The sequence below is a fragment of the Narcine bancroftii genome, chromosome 14, assembly GCF_036971445.1.
Source record: "Narcine bancroftii isolate sNarBan1 chromosome 14, sNarBan1.hap1, whole genome shotgun sequence".
Classification (NCBI taxonomy): Eukaryota; Metazoa; Chordata; class Chondrichthyes; order Torpediniformes; family Narcinidae; genus Narcine; species Narcine bancroftii.
Window position 1 is genome coordinate 23227409 of NC_091482.1, and position 21287 is coordinate 23248695.

At 41.1% G+C, this 21287-nt stretch overlaps 1 protein-coding gene across 1 annotated transcript in view; it reads left to right on the forward strand.

The window, feature by feature from the left end:
- The window catches only part of galnt17 (polypeptide N-acetylgalactosaminyltransferase 17), a 309637-nt gene that overhangs the window by 172035 nt on the left and 116315 nt on the right, over nucleotides 1-21287 (forward strand). The window lies entirely within an intron of this gene.

Sequence of the window (21287 nt, forward strand, 5' to 3'; positions counted from 1 at the left end):
ATAGAATCTGTACTATTACAAACATCCATTGATGTGTCACTGCAATCTGGTGAGACGTGGACAGAACAATTGGTCTGGTGCCAAGACCCACAGTCCATTCAATCAGCATTTAAAATACATCACCAGTCATTGGAAATGTTCATGCAGCAGATCTTCACTTCCTAAATTAAAGCTGACCTTGTTTCCAAGGATGTTTAAAGCAACGCTCTCATAATTTAGTGGGTCCATTGTCGAGATCAGATTTCAAAGTCTCATAAAAGCTTAGAGTTCTGCATTGATCCATTGAACTGAATCTCCAGTGTTGTCACACAGTAAATGAAAAATAGGGGTGATGTATCACTGTAGCTGTGGTTTTACCCATAGATTAATCTGGGGCAGGATGAATAAGAGACCAAAGTGATTTTGTGTACCTGCAGAGGATATCTTCAAGATTTGATTTATTGTCATGTAATAAAACAGTTTCATATTACAAGAAGTTGCTTTTGCCTGCTGTAAGGCAGACAGATTTGCCATCGACAGAAATTGCAAGAACCTCTTGCAGAGAAAGTAGCAAATAGAGTCTCCCCCACCCCACCAACCCCCCAGAGTCAGAGTGTCTGTAGATTCGCCTCCAGTGCTTCCGCAGCCACATGGAGTCCAGTCCACACTATTGGCAACCCGAGCTCCAGATCAGAACCTTTGATAAGATCACGAACCATTCAGTGCCTTCGGCACCCCCGTGCATCCTGGTTCCGATGCTTTGAACCCCTTCAGCCATTTTCGAGCCAGTCTCCAGCAGTCCGCAGCCCAGCGCGAGTCCCCTGACAGCAGCCCCCATCCTTCGTGGGTTTTTCGCCTCGAGTCGCCAGCAGCTCGCCGCATGTCTGGGTCTTTCAGCCACAGAGCCTCACCCCCCCCGCATTGTGGTCACCGTCCCCGTGGACTGTCTCCTGTGCTTCTTCTCAGTCTCCCTGCTTTCTAGTGCCCTGCTCCAGTCCTTCGCTTCCCTGGAGTCTGCAATGCCTCTTGACTGCCACCAATCATAGGCGCTGCCATCTTGGGCGGAGATCAATAAAACTGCCATCGGCTCCTTTAGCGGGCCATTCAAAGCCTGTGCAGAGCTGACGGCAGTTGCCTGGGCAGTTGGATCCCAGGGGAGTGCTGTGCTTCCACTCTCACTCTTCGTAGGCCTGCACCGCGGCAGGAATGCTGTTACAACGGCTCCGGCAATGACACCATTTACATTCAGCTAAATCTCATCAGGTAGCATAGACATCAAAACTATGATCGAGCTAACATTAGAAATATGATGCTATTACAGTCTAGGTGACAATAATTTTATTTTAAATGTATTGGTAAAACAGCGACAGATCGCAAAAAATCCATATTGATTGCAGTGTTGAAGATGATTAAGAAAATGACAAGCATAACACACCATCATCCATCTCTATCAGATCAATATGACTTACTGCTGCCAAAGGTCATTCAATTTCAAGTTTTATTTCAAGAATTGCGGCCAGCATCTGATACTTAAAAGCCTCACTGTGGTGAATTAGATCAGTGTGGTTGGGCAAACGTGAGGATATTGCAGGGCTATTTGGTCTTTTTATTTTTAAACTGGTGGTGATGGGGATGAATTAAAGGACTTAAATCCTAGGTTTTACATTTTAGAACTTAATTGGCCAAGGTTTAGCAGTTGTTAATCTGTCTGGGGGGGAAAAAAAGATGGTAACTGGTCTAAATGACTATTGCCCTGTGATCTTGAAACGCTTGAGGTGCACCTTCCAGCAACATTGGGCCCATTCCTGTTTGCCTACCGTCCAACTGGTCCACAGTTGTTGCTATAGCCTTGACCTGTTCTGACCCACTTAAAAAAAATGATGCCTCATATGCCCAGCTGTTGTTCATTGACCAGCTCAGAGGCTGGTGGATAAACTCTCCTTGCTAGGACTCGACTGGAACTGGATTCTGAACTTCTTAACTGATAGACCATAGTCAGTTTGGGTTGGTTGCAAAAACTCCAGTCCCATCGCGCTGAACACTGGTGCCCCTCAGGGGTGTGTGCACAGCCACTACAGTTCAAGCTTCTAACTCACGACCGCGCTGCCAGATTCATTTCAAACAGAATAATCAAATAGTTGGCCTCATCGGCAACAATGAAGAATCAGCTTCCAGAGGGGAGGTTGAGCAGCATGTAAAATGGTGCGAGAACCTGAGTCTCAAAATAGATGAGGAGATGTATGACAAAGGTCGAGCATACTGTGAAGAACAAAAAGGTCCTTAGTGTGGATATAAAGGACAACTATCCTGGATCCACAACAGCTCCTCAGTAGTCAGGAAGGTGCAGCGGCACCTATACTTCCCTGGATCACGATTGAGAATGTCCTGGCTGGTTGCATCATTCTGTGTGTGGTAGCTGCAAAGCATCAGTATTGAGGATCATTAAAACAGCCAAGAAGACCATTGGGGTCTCCCTTTCCTCAACTGATGACATTTATGGGGACCGTTGCTTAAAATAAGCTCAAAGAATATTGAGGACCCTTTCCATCCAGCATACAGTATCTTTAACCCACTTCTATCATCAAGGAGGTACAGGAGGGTCCAAATCAGATCAGATCAGATCTTGTTGTGAAATAGCTTCTTCCCAAAGGCTTTGAGATTGATGAACAGTATCCTGTAACCCAGTAAATATAAATATTTTGGGAATATTTAATATAAATAATATCTCTATGTCTGTGATTATTGTGTGCACTGTCGTCTGGAGAAACACTGTTTTGTCAGGTTGCATATGTACAGTCAGATGACAATAAATTTGATCTTGAAAATATCCCAAAACTAAATGTTTTTTTAAAAAGTGTTGTAAATACCAAGCAGGTCAGATGTCACTTGTGGTGAGAGAAACTGAGTTTCCATTCGTGGTTAGAGACCTTCCTGAAACATGTTTTCGATGTATTGGAAGATTTTTACAAAAATATGGCAAATTTAGACATCCAGCCCAGTAACAGGCCCTTCCAGCTCACGGGTTCCATGTTGGCCAAAGATGCCAATTAACCTACAAACCACACTCGTGTCTCTTTGAAGGATGGGAGGAAACTGGGGGAACTTGAGGAAACCCACACAGACGTGGGGAGAACGTGCAAACTCCTTACAGAATGCAGGTCATTGGCACTGTAATGGCATTGCACTAACCATGGCATGATCATGAGTTTATTGTCATACTCATTGCAGAATGTAATTATGCACCAAAATCCTTACTCGCTGCAGCCGAACAGGTAATTGTAAAGAAAATTCATAATAGTAAACAAATTAAATTAAAAGAGACAATAAATACATAAGACATATATAATATGCAAAAATAACAGTCCCTTAGAGCTTTAGGGACAGTCTTTGATTCATGGATCAAGGGGATGTTCAAGAGCCCAACAGCTGTAGGAAAGAAACTGTTTTTGAACCTGGAGGTACTGATTTTCAGGCCTCTGTGCTTTCTGCCACAAGGTGGCAGTGAGCAGAGGTTGCGACCAGAGTGATGGGGAGGTCCTTTCAGATGTTGGCTGTCTTCCTGAGGCAGCTCTCCCCCAGAGGAATCTGGTGAATCAGGAGGATATGGTCATGAAAGGTTTTATTTTTGTGAATGGCTGGCAGGTATAGTGTTACTGGAACAGGGCGCTGGCAACATCTGATATGGTATTGTAACTCTTCAAGCTCATCCTCCTACAGGTACCACAAGACCTTAGCTGGCTATCAATAATTGCGTGCTCTTCCCATAAGTGAAAACTCATCTCCTGCCCTGAAATGGAAGAGAAGAAAAAGAATGCACAACCCTCTCAATTTGTCCTAAGGTATTTTGCAGCTCATGGCCTTGCAGTCAATCTTGTAATTAGGAAATGCTGTGGCAAGTTTCCAGTGTGATCGCGATCAGAGTATGCCTTTTTAATAATGTTCATTGACGTTTGCAAGGAGATTGAGGATAACTACCCCACTGGTATTTGAAACAGTAAAAGCGTGGCTCTTCGTAGTCATTGAGATAGACAGCATGGGAACAAGTGCTGTGGTCCAACTAATCCACCCTGACCAGGCTGCCTACCTATCGTTCAGTGACCAGAACTGCACACAATGCTCCATGTGTGATGTCATCCACATTTAGTACAGTTGAAAATTATGTCCCAGCTTTTGTATATAATATTATTGATTCAGTGTATTCTCAGGAAGATGTTTAAATGCTTTGGATTGATGCACTTGTCTCATCAAGTAAGTCTTCGATGAAGTGGCTTGGCAAGGTTAAGTCGGTCAGCATTCTGTTGGCAAGAGGTGTTGAATGCCTCCATTGCTCTACCTGATCCAGTTGATGGCTCTTTCACACAACAGCAATTTGATGAAAGCCATTGATTGATCTTTAAGCATTAGAGCTCTACTTCTTGCAAGCAACGTGACGTTTGCACTTCTGACAAAGGCCAAACAGCCTAGCTATAAGACACTTCAGACAGGGTGTTTCAGTCCATGGACGACGGAAGCGTCACCACGGGAAGATGGTGCACTTGGGTTCTCCAGCTTGCCTCATGTTCAGCATAAAGAAAGATTTTCCATTTTTGTGATTGGTTTTCGGATTATTGAAGAGTTTTACAAACTAAAGCTTCCTTTGAGTACCATGGAGAAGTGCTCTCTCAGGCTCAGCTTTCCAATGAAAATAGGTTTGTATTTTGTTGTATCAATTCAATTTCATATGAGGATCAACGCTACTGAGTTTTGGTGGAAAAAATAATTATAAAATTTCTTCAAGCCACTTAGCTGAAGAAATTTTAAACCCTGAAAGGGTTTTTTTTTTAATTTAATATTTTCAAAACAAAAACTTTTACAAAGTCCATAATATAAAAATGAAAACTACAACTAGCTCACCCCCTTCCACCCACCCTCAGCAAACCCCACAAGGGAAGCATAAGAAAATAAAAAACACATACAGCTGTTTTAAGATATTACTAAACTCATACATTTCAAATAAGGCGACCACTTCTTAACAAGAAAAAGTCATAATTATCATGTAAATTATATGTTATTTTCTCCATATAAATGCAGGACCTCAACTCATTATGCCAACAATTTACATTTATCTCAACTTCGTCTTTCCAAGAAATCGCAACACATTTACATGCTACAGCTAATGCTAAACACAAAAATGCTGTCTGAAACTAACCCCAAATCCATAAATGGAGCAGTATAACCCAACAAAATTATTTTTGGATCTAACAAAAATTGGATTTTAAACAAATTTTGAAGAAATTCCCTAATTTTATGCCAAAATTATTGAACTATATTACAAAGCCAAACAGAATGTAAAAATGTTCCTACACATAATCCACATCTAAAGCACGACTCTGAATTACTAAATCCATATTTTCTCAATTTCTCAGGGGTTAGATATAACTGATGCAAAAAAAAATTATAATTAATCATACCCAGAGAACATAATCAATCTAAACACTGGGAATTAATTTTAATTCAGATTGTAATTAGGCTCATAGAACCTGTTAAGTATTATTATCAAGATTCACTAAAATGGTTTACTCTGCAGTCAAGTGATATCTGGTCCGACAGGCAAATGGAACCAATGGTGTTCATCATGTATTCAATGTAGTGCCAAATCCCAAAATATGGGAAAGATTACTTTCTTTCGGTATGAATAATAGAGAAGGTTGACCAAAGGTGGTTGACACACCTTTCAAGGAAACCTCGGTCAAATTGCTTGCTCAGAGGGAAAGGAACACATTTTCCCTTATTTTAAAAAAAGGAGTTAGGAATTAAGAATATGTTAGTATTTTTGTTTTTGTCAATCATCTCCAATCTGTTCTTTAGCAGTTCCTGGGGAGGGGGGTCCCTTTCAGGGCACGAGTATCTTTCCAAATGCTCCTTCTTGGCTTTGATCTGACCTGAGCTAGAAGTTCCCTGGAGCTGTGGGAATGTTACACTTCTGCAAGGAGGTCAGAAAATTTGATGTCAGGGATGCAAATGATTTGCCCGGCTTGCATCCGTACATATCATTAGGACACATCCTCTCACAAGGGCACAATAGGAACAAGAGTTGCCCACCTCGCCCGTCAAGCCTACCCCACCATCAATATGATCGTTCATTTATTTTCACACCTACCGAGGAAGTTTGTTTTGAGAGCAATTCCAGATAGTCAACTTATACATCGTACAGCATACAAGTCTGCAGGACAGATTGCAGAGTTACGGAGAGAGATCAGCTTGAAAAGAACAAAGGAAATGTTTTATTTGTGCGAGGTTCATTGAGGAGTCATCTAACAGCAGGAGCGAAAAGGTCATTGAATGTGGTGATGATTGATCTACGTCAACCTCAACTCCTCTTCTGTGCCAGTTCCCCATGGCCCTCAATTCTTCGGTCCTTCAAATATTGATCAATCTCTATTTTAAAAATATAGAATAAGAAGAACTCTTAATGGACCTCAGTTTTAAATGACTGGTCCCGTAGTTTGCAACTATGTTCCCATGTTCGTGACTCTTCCATTAATGGAAGCATGTCAACATCTACCTCTTTACGATCTTACATGTTTGAATATGGTCAAATACAGATCCAAACTGTCTATCTCTCTTAATTGGACAATCCTCTCATGCCAGGAATTAGCCTGATGAACCTCCTTTGATTTGCTTCCAATTTCCCCCATATCTTCCCCAGGTGACTTCACGTACATGCTGTCTAATTGGAACAAAACCTCCTGTTCTGAAACTCCAACCCTTTTGCTTGAAGGCCAACATGGTGCTTGTCTTCTCAACAGGTTAGGTTTACTTATTCCCTCAAGAAGGGCTCAGGCCTGAAACGTCAGCGATATATCTTTGCCTTGTCTGGACACTGACCAGCCGGCTGAGTTCCTCCAGTATTTCGGTATGTTTTTATTGAAATCTCAGCGTCTGCAGACTTTTGTGTTTCACTTAGTTTTTGGACCTGCCTGCTAACGTTTGTGAGTCATGCACTAGAATACTTGGATCTCTCTGAACTTTGCTTTGTTTGCCCTCTCTCCCATTTCCCATCATTTCCTCACCAAGGACTGGAATCGAGTTTTGCGCGATGTTTAATCAGGGGTACTGCATCCCAATTACACTCTGATTATAGTCACTTGACTCCCTGACAGACCCTTCTGGTTCCCTTTGCCCTCTGTGAACCAGAGTTGGGATCACATGAATAATTTAAATACAAGCCACAGTTCCATTGTCATTTTTTTTTAAAGGAACTTTCTGACTTTGTTCAATAAAGCTTTGTACCAGATCTCATACAATCAATGTTATTATTTTTCCATACAACTGCAGTTTAATTATTTTCAATTAGCAGAAATGCATCTCCCAGTGATATAGTCACATCAAAGCAGACGGAGTAAATTTTGGAGACAGGACACATTGCATTAATTCATTTCCCAGCAAAGATTTACATGCTGTCAACAAAATAAAATGTGTCACAGCTGTCAATCATGTGCAGCTGGGCTGCAAGTGTATTTCTATACCCCAGGCTGAAATCATTTAAAATCCCCAGGGTATCATTTAATTTTCCAAATTTTTCTCATACATTTTGGGGTATCAATCATGTTGCAATTGGTCTAACATGGTTCTTGGTTCAAGAAAAGTTTGCATCTGGCGCAATTTCCTTCCTTTTGTAAATAGACTGTAAATTAACTTTGCTGGACAATCATCAGATGTTAAATGTCCTGCTTTCAGGTTTTGTCTGATTCAATATGAAGTAAATAGGACATTGCATGTAAATGTACAAGAGATTGACGGGACCGGACGGCTGCTGTTCGGAATCGACCAGATTTCGGAGTCATTTTGATTGCTGTCCCTTTAAGCCCGCCAGAGTTGCGCTACTGTCTCCACCTCCTGCCCGAGTCATGCTGCCGTTGCTCCACCTCGCCCGCCCAAGTCATGCTGCTCTCTCCCTCCCTCCCCGCCCCCTGCTATTACTAGTGCTATACCTTCTTGGTTTCCCTGCTCCACGATGCTGGGCGGGCATCAGGATACAGTGATTCGCAGGCACTTATACAGTAGTGGAACGTGATGGGTTATGAGGGAATTGAGCGAGAGTCCCATCGGGTCACGTTTGGTGCCAAACTCCATCTTTGATGAGCAGATGTCATCTACCAAAAAATGTGCCAATTTTTGGAGGTTGCGGTTTTCAAAATTCCGGATATAAGGTTAGCCACCTGAATCACAGTGTTGTTTGTGAGAGGAACAAAAATCGATGCAGGTGTTTCTGTAGCTTGCCCTGTGAATTCCATCCATCCAGAGACATGTTCTACACCATTCAACAACTTCAGATAAAAGGCAGGGAGCAGCTGGCCTTTTTAACCTCCATGGTGCTTTTGCCCTAACCAATCAGGGGGAACTGTAGAAACTTCTTCTCAAATTCAACTCTTGACAAAAATTCATCTCCTTTTTACATTTGTTCCACCATGACTAACCATAAAATATACGACATAACCCATCGCATGAAGACCACAGAACCAGAGTGAAAAGCATCAACCTTGATACCATTATAAGACATAGGAACAGAATTAGGCCATTTAGCCCATCGAACCTGCTCCACCTTTTCAATGAGGACTGGTGTGTTTTAGATCCAAAGGAGGCGCCCAAGAAGATGTGTTCCTTAATCAATTCCTGGCACTTGCTTGCAGTTGGAATAAGAACCAGGACGCCTGCTGCAAATTGGCAAAGAGGATGTGAAGATAAAATTTCATGCAAAGAAAACAAGAACAGATTGTTTGAAAAGAAAAACAATTTGAGTAAAACCTGAAGATTTTCCTGGCAATCACATTGATGATTTGAGGTACTCATGGCTTTGCTGAGAATTGCGGTGGGTAAATCCGAGTGAATATTGGCAGGTGTGGGACCAGACACTGGGAGGGAAAACAGTGCTGCTAGGTGAATGCTTCATGCAATGAGCAGTTTTTGTGGTGGGGGGGGGGGAGGGGGGGAAGCAAGATATGATGTGTCCAGTTGTTAAATTCAAGTGGTTTGTTTGCATTGGGATAAAAGCGTTTCTGATGGTGCCAACAGAGAAGGATGATATCGTGAAAGATGCTGAAGTCAATATGGTGATTCAATGAATGCAGTAATTAAACGAGCATTAAAACAACAATAAACTTTCCACAATCACATCTGATGTGATAGTTAAAACCTTAATCCTGACAGCACTGGGAGCATAAAATAGCTGTTGGTTAAAATGGCAGCCTCGGGTATATGATCAGAATGTGTGGAAATAGATCTTAAACTATTGTGAAACTGTTCATTATGTGAGAATGTACGTCCATAAAACAATGCCGCGCAAGAGACCAAGAAAGTCAATTTCTTCCAGCAAAGCATCTGATGCCGCAAAAACCTGAGATATTTAGTTTTACAAAGTAGGACCGATTATTACAGGATCAGAAACTCTTACAATGAGAGCTGAAAGCAAGAAGGATGTATATTCTTGGCATCCTAGTGGTGCAAAATAGTAAAGCAAAGCAACTCATCAAAGAAAGGTTGTCAAAGAGCAAGTCTGTATGATATTGAACTGGGAGAGAACCTGTGGAGAATGGGCATCGACACCATTTCCACCTCTATCAGGAATGTTGAGAAACAGGACGTTTACAAGGTTTTAAGCTCTCTGTGTATCGACATGGTAGAAGATTCTCAATTATGTGTAAGATTTGATGCGTGTTTAGTCACAGACATCAACAAGTAGTTATACTAGGACAAGCCAGAGTGACGAGGCATCACCAATTGTACATAAAGTGGAGAGAACTGTTGATCTGTCCAGTCAGTACCTAGATGCTGAACCAGGCAGATGAAGACAGACAGCATCTACTTTGTAGAATCTGCAAGTGGAATTGGCAGGAACCAAGCTACATCTGCATGCAAATGTCCAACTGAAAGTGAAAAATGGTAGCAATAGGTGACAAATGACACACAAGGGATTGTGCTTGTACACAAACTGCCTTTTGATGCAAAATTATCTCTGAAGACTCGAAAGGCTAAATTCAATTATAATTTAATGAGAAAGTGGAAAGAAAACAGCTAAAAATCTGAAGCGAGGTACTAATAATATCGTAGAGCTTGTTCGTTAATGTTCCCTAATGAATGTGATATGTAGAAATTGAATTTTGGAATGATCATGGCAATGAGCAATTACACAGAGATTTCTTGTGAAAGCAGGAGAATTAGAAAGGACAGAGGTGATTATGGAAAAATCGATGTTTGATGTGATAAGGAACATTTTCCAGAAGGTGATCCAATGGAGCCAGTGGAGGAAATGGTACGTTCTAATTAGAATAACAGCTCCCTCCAATCAAGAAATGCATAACAATTCTATATCAAATTTATTCAAAAAAAAGGTTTTTAAAAATTTAACAAAGTTTGTATTTCTAAATCACTCCAATCCAATTTTTCAGGACCTAGGCATTATTGGCAAAGTCAACATTTATTGCCCATTCTTAATTGTTTTACTAAGATGATGAGGAGATTTCTTCTTGAACCATTTCAGTCCTTCTGGTGAAGTTACTCCCACAATGGTTTAGGGAAGAAATTCAAAGACTTACATCGATCAAGTAATGAGGAAATATTAAGTTAGGGTGATGTGTGACTTAGAAACATTCAGGCAAGCATTTATGTGTTTGCCATTCTTGGTTTTGGGAGTCATGAGTTTGGGAGTTGCTTTCAGAGAAGCCTGGGTTAGTATTGATTACAGTGTGGCCAGTGGTGACCCTCAGGGTGTAGATGGTAGGGAACTCAACGATGCTGTTGAATGTCAAGGATGAGGTTTACTGCTGCAGATGGTTCTTGCCTGGCACTCCTGTACTTCACGTGTTATTTGTCATGTCCCTTGTCAACCCATACCTGAATATAGTCTAGGTCTTGCAGAATACAAGGATGGATTGCTTCATTTGCTGAGTAGTTGCAAATGGAATTGAACATGATGAGCATCCCACCACTGACCTTATGATGGAAAGAAGGTCATTGATGAGGAATTTGAAAATAGTTATATCTTGGAGAATGTTTTGAGACTGCAGAGATATCCTGAGTCTGTGTGAGGGATGACTCCAGTCATCGATGTTTTTACCTTGATTCTCATTGGCCACTTATACCAAGCCTCCTTGACGCTGCACTCTGACAAAGCAAAATCACTCTTGCCTCCGAATTTCAAAAAGATGCATGTTTTATCAGTTCTCTATAGTCTGAGTGATTTAATATTTTCCTGCAACAAGAACCACAATATATTGTAATGATATGTATTTTTATTTATTTTTTCAATGAGCAGAGGGAATATAGCAAGTGATGCAACTTCTCCCAATAAACACAGGTTAAATTCTTCAGAAGAGTGAAGCAAGTTGATGGAGAGTGACATTTAAATTACATGCATAAATTAATATGAATCGCTTATAGCGGTGTTCTCACCACATTTAATTGGGATGTTACCTAATCTGTATTACTTTGGTTAGGAAGAGCATTATTTTATAGATTTGCATCAGAACAATGACCACAGGACTGTCAACTTCAAAATCTGTTTGGCCAGTAGTCATGCTATAAACGAGTTAAAAATAATTCTTCGTGGAGTTAATGAGAAATTATTCAGTCTCAGTGTATCCTTTGGTTACGATTTCAAAGTCAGAAGTGGAAAATTTGAATTTATATCTTTCAAAAGCTTCAGAATTTCTTTTGAAATGATTTGAATCTCGGCGACAGAACCTAGTTTCAAGTTGAGGATCACATTTGGTCAGAATTTATTTAAATTTGGTACTGAAGATGAAACAATTAATGAACTAATCAAATCGCTCCACATTATTTTCTAAAATACTTCCATTCATCCAGTTTATTTCTCATGAGCAAAAGTTCAAAGTAAAATTCTTCACATTGTCCAATAATATTTAAATTTTCTTTCCAACGCACAGTTATATGTATCATTTTCTCTGACTCCCTCTGGAAGGTCTCTACATGCAGTATCAAGACATGGCTTAGATGACCATGCATTTTTAAACACATATTATCAATTACTACTCATTTTTATGCATAATTAATTTCTTTTGCAAGAATTATTTTTTCCTCTGTAATTCTACACGTAAGGGGTATAACTAATGACTATTCCAGAACTAATTCAGGCATTTTAATTGTTGGCCCACCAACTAAGCAATGTCGATGTAAAGGAAATTGATCCCTGAGCTCTTTCATGGTTGTAGATCAATCATTGTTTGTTTTGGTGATTCAATTGATTCCAAGCATGTATATTCCTGATTGAAATTAAAACTGACAATTCACAGGGAAATCCAAGTCTTGATGGTTTTATTTTTTGGATACTAACATCATTCCTAATCTATTCCTTTCAAATGGGTTATTGTTGGTGTTCATTTTAATATGAGGTTCAAACTCTTTGAAGACAAGCTTCCAATTAACCCACATTCCACACTCTGTATCTGGCTCAGAAATGATAAGACATGCAAAAATCTAGTTCCTTCGATTAAAATATTGCTCTATTCAAAATCATTTCACAACATACCGACACGGGCTTCATAATGTTGCAGCTGCCTTGATTTTATATTGGTTATAAAAGAGCTTCCTCTTTGAGACATACCTTCGGTGTTTTTGTAAAGTGCAAGGTGACCGAGGGTGTAAGTATTTCAATATTGCAGTCTTCGGGAAGGTCAGGATAAGGTCACCTCTAAGAATCGAGAGTCTGCAAGAATGTCGATTTCATCACAATTAGAGGGTAGATTTCTCTGAGGTTATATGTTACAAAACAATTTGTCTATAAAAATTTGAGAATAAAGGCTTTAGTAATTGACATTTTAACAAAGGTAAAGATTAATCTAATCAAGAATGGAAGGAGGTAATTGTGGTAAATTATTAATGATAATTGGTTAAGAAGGACAGCCAGATCTTAGAGAGGATGATCATGGATTTAGGGATTAGCTATTCTGCCTTAAAATGTCTCCACACAAGCTTTATTAAATTGCCTGAGGTTTAAAGGCTCACCATGTGAATCAACTGGTCCCAAGCAGAATAAAAAAGAAGGGTTCTTTTCATCTGTGGGTCAGGTTTTTTTTAGATATTCTGTTCCAACATGGTTTTCACGTGAGCTGTCAGCAATAGTTATCTTAAACTCTGTGAGAAACACTCATAAAATACCTCCTCCACTTTATTCCATTTTCTTGCTGAAATCTAATCTGCTCAGATAAACTCTTTATTCAATGGTTCCTTTACTTTTTCCCAAGACAGTAGGAATCTTGATATTTTAATCTAAAAGGCTTCTCTTTTTTAAGCCCCACACCATTGACAAATGTGGAGGCTAAACTGACGCACACTGAAGCATTGAGGGAAACCTCTTCTTTGGACGGTCTGCAAGATGAAGAAGCTGTCTGCACCTTGTGGCAGTTGGCATGGATGTGAGGATGACCGCGGGATGAAGCACAGTGAAGGGTTCACCAAACGTTCAGTTTTGAAACCACAGTTTCATCAAAAAAGCAACTTATTGGTCGCTTTGTTGCTTGAGGGAATGTGCGCTTTGTGACCACTGTTGGGATAGGGAAGCAGCTCTGGGATTTGATAAGCTTCTGGAGAATAAGAGAGTTTAAAATCAAATAATTCCCAATCCCATTGAGCTTTTCTGTGACTTCATTCAAAGACGAAAGAATAAAATGAAACGCAATGAAGAATGTTACATTATGGATGCTTAGAGAGCCATTCATATTTTATCCTTTGTGTACATAGCTTTAATTTCTTCCTGTAGACTTACTCTATTTATGTTGTGTACTCTTTTGTCATGTAATTTGGAAATGATTCCCTCTTTGGTTTAGGTTTCACTAACTTAATTTGAATGTGTTAACGGGATAACTCATGAGCTCAATAATCCATAGGAACTCTGTGTACAGTTGGACCGGTTTTATAGTGCTCAGTGACCAAACCGGCTCTGCCACCAACCTTGCCTGGTGCGGAGGGTGGGCTAGGCATCCTGCAGGATGAAAAACAAGACCTGTCGAAGGGCGGACATACCCTTTCGTCGGGTCAACAGCCATCTAGCAAATCACGTGCCATGAGGCACGGAAAGGGTATCCCTGGCATCGAAGCTTGGTCTGGTCATTCACTGCAACAGAACTTGGCCCAGCCATTTTGGACCTCGCCATGCCGCTGGATCTGGGAGAGGGTGTCGAGAGGGTGGGTCTAGACCTGTGCAACCCCCTACTTACCTAAATCTATTTATGCACACGCTGTTCCTTTCTGAGGAGTGGGGTGTCCTCGTATCAAATCGCACAAACCGACTGAAAGAAACCATCATCATCTTGTGGAATGGATAGCAAGAAGAATGGCCAGAAGTGAATCTGAAATGGGACTGGAAAGCAAGAACAAAAGTTGAGCAACTAATATTGGATCCAGCAATATAATATTATTATCACCTGAATTAAATATAATTAAGTTTATATATAATACAATGAAGTTTATGCCAAGATGCAATATAACCATTTATAAAAGGCTTGCATTCTTGGAATATGTTCCATAAAGTGACATAGAAAAATCTGGGCAAAATGTTTAATGGGCACCATGGTAAAATGTGTTCCTGTGTAGGGAGTGGAGAGGAGAATTTGTAAATTGAAAACATGGACCCCAAAGGATCGATGGCTCTGCAATTAACATTCATAAATAGGATGTGTAGCAATGGAGGAGCATCTAAGGCCAGAGGAGTTTAAAATCAGTTCTGGGAGATGAGTATGCACCTGGCCAGAAATATTACAATTTAATTGATCTGAAAATCAAGGTTGTGATCCATACAGTTTGGATGAAGTGAATGATATGAGAAAACATTCTTGCTCAGATCAGCCATCCATGAATGAAGCTGCCTAGAAGGTACCCTATTTATATTCTTCCCACATTCCCATAAACTTCACCCAGATTCTACTACAGGTGCTCCTCAACTTACAATGGGATTGTGTTCCATTGAAAAAAAATCATGTCTAAAAATAATACAGGTTACCTTGTTTAACACTGACAGCCCTTTATCATTCCCAATACTGATCCCACTGCCCCACTCTCCCCTGATAGCGCTGTATCAGTCCCCACGCTGATCCCACAGCCCTGCTCTCCGCCAACAACTCTCTATCAGTCCCCACTCTGATTCCACTGCCCCACTCTCCCCTGACAGCGCTGTATCAGTCCCCACACTGATCCCACAGCCCTGCTCTCCACCAACAACTCTCTATCAGTCCCCACTCTGATTCCACTGTCCCACTCTCTCCCCACAACTCTTTATCATTCCCAACACTGATCCCACAGCCCTACTCTCCGCCAACAACACTCTATCAGTCCCCACTCTGATTCCACTGTCCTGCTCTTCCCATGACAGCGCTGTATCAGTCCCCACACTGATCCCACTGTCTCATTCTCTCCCCACAACTCTTTATCATTCCCAACACTTATCCCACTCTCCCCTGACAGCGCTGTATCAATCCCCACACTGATCCCACTGCACTGCTCCCTCCCCACAGCTTTTCATTATTCCCAACACTGATTCCACAGCCCTATCTTCCACGACAGCATCCACAAGGCTTTAAGTATTTATTGCCTCAGTGTTATTGGTTCATCACCTTTGAGCACAGGAATCGATAGTTTCCTTTTTACAACCAATAGCTACATTCCAAAGTGGAGAAGGGCTCCCAAATGTGGGCCATTAAAAGAAAAAATCTGTGCGATGGATTCCACTGGACAATGAAGACTTTTCTTCCTGAAGACTTTTGGGTAATAATGGATTTTGGGCTCTTGATCATGAAAATTACCTTTTTTTTCCCCCCTGTCACATAATTTTTTTAGATATGACCTATTTTTTGTGATTTCTTGTCATATTTTAATTCAACTAGTACATTGCCCACAAAACAAGCTGTTTGATCAGTCCAAGGATGCCTGGGCATGCACTCAGTATTCAGATATTATCTTCGGCTTGAACATGCTTGGAAGGCATTTAAAGATGTTGCTGAGAATTTTTTTGGCAACCACAGAGCACCTAACTACATTCATCTGATTGACAACATGCATCAAGCATCCAAAACCATGCCATTGAAAATTCATTTTCTGAATTTGCACCTGACTTCTTTCCCGCCGATCCTGGTGCAGTCGGTGACGAATATGGTGAAAGGTTTCACCAGGACATTTGACCATGGAAAAGTGGTATCAGGGCAACTGGAATCCATCAATGCTGGCCAAATATGGTTGGAAAATGACACAAGAAATATCAGATACTGAGGACAAATGAAAATCAGCGGCAAAACATTTTTAGGTCAGTTGAATTAATGCAATGTGTGAGCATCATTAAGCTAAATTCAATAAAAGTTCATTTGATGTTTCTCCGACTTCCTATGTGATACAGCAAATCTGAAATCATCTTTGTGTTCAGTTTGTTCTCTATCATAATTCCCATTTTTTTTCAGGAAACAAACCTTTTGAAAAAAGTTGTTGTCCAGTGTTTTCTGCCACTTTGTATGAGTCTAATTCTCAGCACCTAGGCTGAACCAATTTATTTCCCGCTAGCTTCCCACAACAATCAGGGAGCTTCAAAATAGCTTGTGTCATGGAGTGTGGATAATGACACCTACCTGTTGGACCACAAGTGGGAGGAAGTCCACTCATGTATCTAGCAGAGCTGCTCCCTCAGAACTCCAGTTACATAAATTCTCTCCTGGCCTCCAGAGTGGAGTATATTGAACTTGCTTGTTCACCCTGTGACCACATGATGCCCTCTGGGTGCAAAAGTGACCTCTCACATGTGGGCTGGTAGGTTCATTGACCACAGTAATTTGCCTTTGGTGTGGAGATGAACACAGGTTCTCCCCTACTTACGATGGTCCGACTTACAATTTTTCAAAGTTAAGATGGTACAATAGCGTGACTGCCATTATTTACTTTTGTGTTATACGTTAAAGTAAGGTCATCGCAAGCTCGTTGATTTTTACAATAAACATTGATAATTCCTCTATGATGACTTCTTGGTGGCCTCCTTGGTCAATCACTTTTAGTTCAGTCAGAAAACTTGCTGTGGGTGGGGGGCGGGGGGCAGTGTGATCAATGTTGGGAATGATAAAGAGTTGTGGGGAGAGAGTGGGTCCATGGGATCAGTGTGGGGACTGATACAGCGCTGTCATGGAAAGAGCAGGACAGTGGAATCAGAGTGGGGACTGATAGAGTGTTGTTGGCAGAGAGCAGGGCTGTGGGATCAGTGTTGGGAATAATGAAAAGCTGTGAAGGGAGCAGTGCAGTGGGATCAGTGTGGGGACTGATACAGTGCTGTCAGGGGAGAGAGGGGCAATGGGATCAGTGTTGGGAATGATAAGGGGCTGTCAGTGTTAAACAAGGTAATCTGTATTCTTTTTAGACATGATTTTTTTCGTCGGAACACAATCCCATTGTAAGTTGAGGAGCACCTGTAGTAGGATCTGGGTGAATTTTATGGGAATGTGGGAAGAATAAAATAGAATTAATGTGGAGTCAGTGTTAATGGGTGCGTGGTGGTCAGTGTGGATTTGGTGTCGCCAGAAGTTGAGTTTCCATCATTTTAACATTTAGCGTAGCGGTTAGCACGACCCTGTTACAGTAGTAGCTATTGGTTCGGTCCCTGTGCTGTTTGTAAGAAGTTTGTACATTCTCCTCATGTCTGTGTGAGTTTCCTCTGGGTGCTCAAGTTTTTCTCCCACTGGGGTGGGGGGGGGGGGGGTCGTAGGCTGAGTGGGTTAATTGGACCACACCAGCTCATGGGCCCTGTTACTGTCCTGTATTTATGTCTAAAAAAACATGCCCCATATGGATTTATTAAATAACTGTTTGGGAAACTCATTATTACATGCAAGAACCATAGAATTAAGTGGCTGGTGTGAAGAAATGAAAACCATGTTCAGGTGGAACAAACATCCTGCCATCTTATTCTTTCATCCTATAACCATAGACTACCATTGAAATAATTTTAATCCCTGGGTTAGATCTCGAAGGCAGAAGCCACCCAATTATCGACAGCGCCAGGGAAAGGCACATTCGCCAACCCCTAATTGTCACGCTCTTGAAATAGCGAGGTCACCCCACGAGGAATCCCAGTGAATGTCCTGCGGACATTGCCCTGTGCTGTGCATTAAAGCAGCATGAGGGCAGCCTGTGATGGAGTCTTTGACGAAAGATGGCAAGCCCAGATTGATCTCAAGTGCTTTTAACATTAAAAGGAATATCAAGAGGCACCAGGAGAAACTGAGCTATAATATGCATAAACATATTCAGCTGGGCTCATCTTTGCCATTCTTTTCAAAAGCTCCTCAGCAGTTACTGATTTCCATGTGAGACTGTCTAAGATCCTACTGCCTTTTGACACATTAATAATGTGGTTTATGCACGGGTGGAGGGGGGGGGGGGTGAGCTGTTTTTTTGTGTGCATTTTGTGTTTATTCAAAGAAGTGGGCACCTTTAAAAATGAAACCCTTGCGATTTTTCAAAAAGTAATTTGCTTTGAAACAAAATAGAAAAGTGGTGAATATTTCTAACAAATGTCGGCACTTATTAACATGGTGTATTTTGGTTCCCAGTTTTCAATAACTTAAGCTTTAACCTATAAATGTTCACAGTCAGTATGAGACACCGTCTCCAATCTTTTTTTTATTTACAATGAATAACAATTTCCATACTGGCTGATGATCTGATAGACTTTACACTTGCATCAGAGGTTATAATTATTGTAAAGGGACTAGTTAGAGATAGCTGTTACTTCCTAAATACTTTTAAGGAAAATTTGCAAACTCATTGGAAAAAATATTTCACTGTTGCCCATGCAGCCATTTTGTTTGTCCCCTTGCAGGTGCAATTAGTTTATGGACTTCTTTGTTGCCGAGTGAAGCATTTTGGTCAAGCATTTTTTTTTACTCTTCCCTTCCCTTAGTCCATTGGGAGGAAATTTCACCTGTTCTGCTTGCCCTAAACTCAGATTTTTTCTAGTTTTACTCCTCTCCCTTCGTGCCCCTTCACCATGACCCCTTCATGCCCCCTCATCATGTCTCTTCTGAACCCCCGGTGAACCTATTCCCATGAAAATGATCGATTACCCAACTTGTCTTCCATGTGAGCTGATACTGTCAACAGGTCTGTCTCCTCAAGCACTGTTCCCCACTCCATCAAACCAGATTATATAATTTTATTGTTTTAAGAAACTGAAGTCTGAACTTTTCTCCTTCCTTTCCTCTGAAAGAAATCCTTGAACATGATGTGACCATAAAGATTCATGTCTTTCTTTTCTCAAATTCTCTGTTTGAATTGATGCACTAGGTTTTCTAGCCTAGTGGATGGAATGTAAAAAATGCTTTGCAAGTCAATTAAGCTAGCAAGGTGGTTAACATTTAAACTGGGGGCTTTTAATGCCACTGCATTTGCAAGATTGTTGTAACTGACTGGAACAGATTGACTCATAAGAACAATGAATATCAAAAATACAAACAGGTATTCCTTTTGTACCTGCTCTGCTAGCCAACTCGCTTTTTACCTCAGTGTCCCTGTTACTTGGGAGGCTTCGTATATAACTTTGAGATGCAAGATTCAAATAACAGTAGAGACTTTACTTACTGATGCCTTCCACCATCTCAACAAACTGTTCACACACACTCATATACAATACTACAATTACTACAGTGAGAAGGGTGTATTCTTAAGCAGTTACAAAATGATTCACATTATCCTGATTATATAACAGTCCCTCTCAGGTATTGCTCCATATCCTTTGATTCCATTAACATCCAAACCTATCAATCTCTGTCTTGGGGATATTCAGTGACTAAGCCTGTGTAGCTCTTTTGGGTGGCGAGTTGCCAAAGTTGATTCTTGTCAAATTTCCCCTTCCTGAATGGTGGTACCTTTTTAAAAGACTGTAATCCCTACTTGTCACTTCCATAAGTGACCATTCCAAATGTACTACTTCACTGGACATCACTTGATTGGCTTCAAGCAACTTGGCCCAGAAGCTTCTTTGCATATCTCCCAAAGGCAGTTAGAAGTGTACTTCAACCAGTGTGGAGTAATATTGCGACTGGGACTTTCAAGCACATCAGAAATCTGACATCTGGCATTTCTGTAAAAAATAGTTTATCCCAGCATCTTTTTTTATAGTGTGAAGCATCCCCTAATGTCATGAACAATAATTCAATGCTAAGAGTTAGATTTTTCAATCCTACTGATCTGGAAAATGATAATACTTGTGCACTTCCGGAACAATCATGTCCTACAGACTTCTCATTCTTTCAACATGTAATAACTGTAAGGGAAACACTCACGCCACATTTTTAGTTATCACTGAGATCTATGATTTCAGATGCTATCTGAACAGTGTTCCCAGGGGATCAATTTGCATTGTGGTTACTTATATCTGTTTTAAGCACTCTCTATCAATGAGGGGAGCATCCAAACTCCAACATTAGAGGCAAAATACTTCATGCAAGCACAGGCATTTGCTACAATTGCAAGCTTCCCCTGAATTCAGATGTGGGAAGTTTCCACACATATGCGCTTATTCATTAAGGACGTCTCCTTGGCCACTCCTTGCCAGATGCGCCTCATTGTAACCAAGGAGAATCTCCATGTCTCCCTGGGACAAAGGACAGACCATCAATGAGCACGGATCTTCACCAGCCTGTCCAGATCCCTCTGATCTTTGCAGGAACCCTCTCTTACCACCTGGCTCTTTGTGATAGTACAGATTCTATCCCCAATGTGTATATTTACAGATGGTAGTGTAGGATGACTGTGATTGGCTGGGAGTGTAGCCACACCTACTGGCAGGTCTAAAAGGATTGCTCCTAGCCAGACCAGGTCATTCTGGACTGGTCGACCGACATGTGATACGCTCCAGTCTTTTAGTTAATAAAAGCCTTGGTTTGGATCAACAAGTTTTTGGTTCTTTCAACGCGCTCTACACTCTTCTTCCTTCCCCCCCCCACCCCCCCCCCCCCGCCACCTCCCCCCACTCCCGCCATCTTCCACCAGTAGTAATGCCACTGGGTGATCTAATTGTCTGTTGTTATGTTGCTTTAAGGATTTGTTGACAGCCCAGCTCGGCAGAATATAAAGAAGAGAGTGACTGATCTTGATCCCCAGTTTGATGTTCTCCCCACCATAAACATCCATTCCAGGGTCCAGCAGGCTGCTTTGTTGAGCGCCCGCTGCTGTGGAAAACTAGCGACACGGCATTGGTGTACCACCGCACTGAAAAGGGGTGTGGCATTTCACAGGAAAACCCAGCATCATGGTGATTTGCTCAGCTGTAGATTGCACTGCTC